We start from the raw sequence: 3454 nt of genomic DNA on the forward strand, positions 1-3454 counted from the left end.
TGATTTTTTAAAAAGTTCACAAATTAGAAAAAAAATCATCAATTCTCAAAAAAGCTTCACGAATTTGAGTAAAAGTTGATGGATTTCAAGAAAAAAGCTTCATCGGTTTTAAAAAAAATTCATGAATTTGAAAGGAATCCGCACATTTAGGAAAAATGATAAATAAAGAGAAAAAACAGAAAAATAGAATAAAAATGGCAGGAGAAAAAACAACGAAATGACAGAACAAATAAATGAAGTAAAAAAGCATGTATATCACAACCGATGGGATAGCCTAGTGGTTTGTGTTCTTTCCTTTTGTACGGAGATATCATCGGATCGATCTTGTCAGTTGCACTTTTTTGTGAGTTTGACGAAAAGAAATACAAAAGTATACAACTACGACCGGATCGATCCTGTTAGCTGCACTTTTTTTGTGAGTTTGACGAAAAGAAATACAAACTTATACAAAAGTATAATATGAAGAAAAAACAGATACAAAAAACGGACCAAAGTATACAAACATATACCCCAGCTATTTTAAACGAACGGCGCAATGGAGCAGCAGCCACTTGAGGAACGGGCGCACTCTGCGCTGGGCCGGCCCATGTAAGGTGAGCCCTTCCTCGAGCGTCATTAACTGCTCGCTCGGTCCCCCCTCGACGGTTGAGTTTTCCAAAAAAAGAAAAAAAAAAGAGAAAAAACCGCAAAAATATAAAACAAATAGTGATTTAAAAAAGTTCACGGTTTTTTAAAAAAATGCTCACAAACTTAAAAAATTTCCTTGATTTGAAAAAAAGTTCACCGATTTTGAAAAATGTTCATCGAAATAGAAAGAAGTTCATCAAATTGAACAAAATTTCATATAACTTTTTAAAAAAAGTTCATTGATTTCCAAAAAAGTTCATTGAATTTGAAATAAAGTTCATCAATTTGGAATTTTTTTTTACAAAAAATGAAAAAAGTTCATTATGTTTAAGAAATGTTCGTTCTTTTTTGGAAAAATAAACAACAATATGAAAGAAAATAAAAAGGAAATAAAAACCAAACTAAACTAAACCAGAAAAAATAAAAAATAAACCCCGGCTTCAACGAACTGAATAAAGAATAAGAGGTCCAAAACGGGGAACAATGGCACAAGCAGGGAAGTAGTCCAACTGGTTGCTCAGGTAGAAAGAAGTAGTCCAAGCGGAAGAAAGAAGTCTTGAGTTCAAATCTTCCTGTCGTACTTTTTTGGAAATTAACTGAAAATGACATAAACATGTAAAAATGGGCTGGCCCATGAAGGAGCGACGGGTGTGCGCCGATGACTGTAATGGGCGCGTGCTTTTATTTCTCCGAAGTTTTGCAATTAACTTATGGTATAAAAGAATATATATGCCTTCTTAACTTATGGTATAAAAGAATATATATGCCTTCCGTATGAAGAAAGAACTAGCTCATGCAGTGGCGCAGTGGTCAGAATGCTTGAGCCGCAAGCAGCCTCTCAAGGTTCGAATCCCGGCAGGTGCACGTGCGTTTGGATTTCTGTAAATTTTCTTCTCTGGGAACTTTTTTTCGCAAACAGGGGATATACACGTTATTAAATAGTAAAAACTAAGGGGTTTTTACATAAAAGAATATGCCACGTCAGCACCTGACAGACGGCCCTAATGGTCAGATATATCATCAATACACTGTTTAGATCATTTCGTAATAGACTGCCTCAGACATGATACTGACAAGTAAAAATTACACAAAGTGGTACCAATCTGCACGTACTGCCTCAGTTGTGATACTTCCATGCAATTAACTCATTTTCGATTTCCATTTGACAAGTCCTTGTTTTGGCAGAAAACACCCTAGTTTTAAAATGGCAACAACTTGGCCATTTCAAATCCAAATTTAACAAATTAAATATATATTCCTATCAAGAAAGTGTGTCCTATCCATTTATAAACTTTTTCCATTGTTTTGGTTAACTGAAATTGGTGCAATTAAAATATATTTTAATTACTCCTTAAAGCTTGCCAAAACCATAACTTAATATCTATAAATTCGTTGAAATGGATCGTTTATGAGATAACTTAGGTATAATGCATCATTTTAGAGCTAACCTAGGTAAGATGGATCATTTTGGAGCTAACCTAGGTGAAATGGATCGTTTTTGAGCTAAGTTAGGTGAAATGGATCGTTTATGAGCTAACCTAGGTGAAATAGATCATTTATGAGCTAACTTAGGTAAAATGCATCATTTTAGAGCTAACCTAGGTGTGATGGGTCACTTTGGAGCTAAACTAGGTAAAATGGATCGTTTGTGAGCTAACCTAGGTGAAATGGATCGTTTATGAGCTAATCTAGGTAAAATGTGTCATTTTAGAGCTAACTTGGGTAAATTGCATCATTTTGGAGCTAACCTAGGTAAGATGGGTCATTTTGGAGCTAACCTAGGTAAAATGGGTCATTTTAGAGCTAACATAGGTAAAATGGATCATTTTGGAGCTAGTCTAGGTAAAATGGGTCATTTTAGAGCTAACTTGGGTAAAATGGATCATTTATGAGCTAACTAAGGTAAAATTGTCATTTTAGAGCTAACTTAGGTAAAATGGATTATTTATGAGCTAACTAAGCTAATTATGCCATTTCTGACATAAGTAAGCTAAGTACATGTCATTATTGAGCAAACCTAGTTAACTAAGCATATTAGAGCTTACTTAGGTCATTTTGGAGGAAACAAAGCTAAGTATAGATCATTTTAGAGCTAACTTAGGTAAAATGGATGGTTTTGGAGGTCAGTAAGCTTATTAAGTCATTTTGGAGGAAAAGAAGCTAACTCTAGGTCATTGTGGTAAGCATATTGGAGGAAATAAGGCTAAGTCTAGGTCTTTATGCATTTGTTAAGCAAAACACTAGAGAAACTTACCATGATCATGGAGGTGTAGGAGCGGGTTGGCTCGTGCCGGTAGCTGGAGAAGGATCATGCGATGCTTGTCTGGAGTTATGCTGCACCAAAGATCATTTCCAATGTCTCGTTAGCATGATGACACTCAAATGTTAAGAGTAGAAAGTAATGTCCATTCAAATTAAACTCATCATGGTCCCAGGAGCAATCACAGGCATCGGCGGAGCGGTCTGACCGGTCTTCTCGCACACAGACTGCACATTTGGTTTTGACGACTCAATCATACTAGTTAGTAATGAGACAAACACTACATGAATCTTTTGGCTAATCTGCAGAAGAAACTTACCACAAGGAGCTCGTATATGGCCCTTGCCTGCATGTCATTCCGTGCCCTCTCCTCCTCCAACATCTTTGTCGTCCTCTCCTCCAACTCCCGCTGCCTCTCCGCCTCCTCCGCCAGATGTTTCTCCGTTCTATCTCTCTCACTCTGTATAGCAGCCTGCAACACCACTTCTCGTTACCATTTGTAATCATTGACGGAAGCACACACAATGTTATGGAGAAAGATAGCTGAGTACGTATAACTAACCTTGA

The sequence above is a fragment of the Triticum aestivum genome, chromosome 5D, assembly GCF_018294505.1.
Source record: "Triticum aestivum cultivar Chinese Spring chromosome 5D, IWGSC CS RefSeq v2.1, whole genome shotgun sequence".
Classification (NCBI taxonomy): Eukaryota; Viridiplantae; Streptophyta; class Magnoliopsida; order Poales; family Poaceae; genus Triticum; species Triticum aestivum.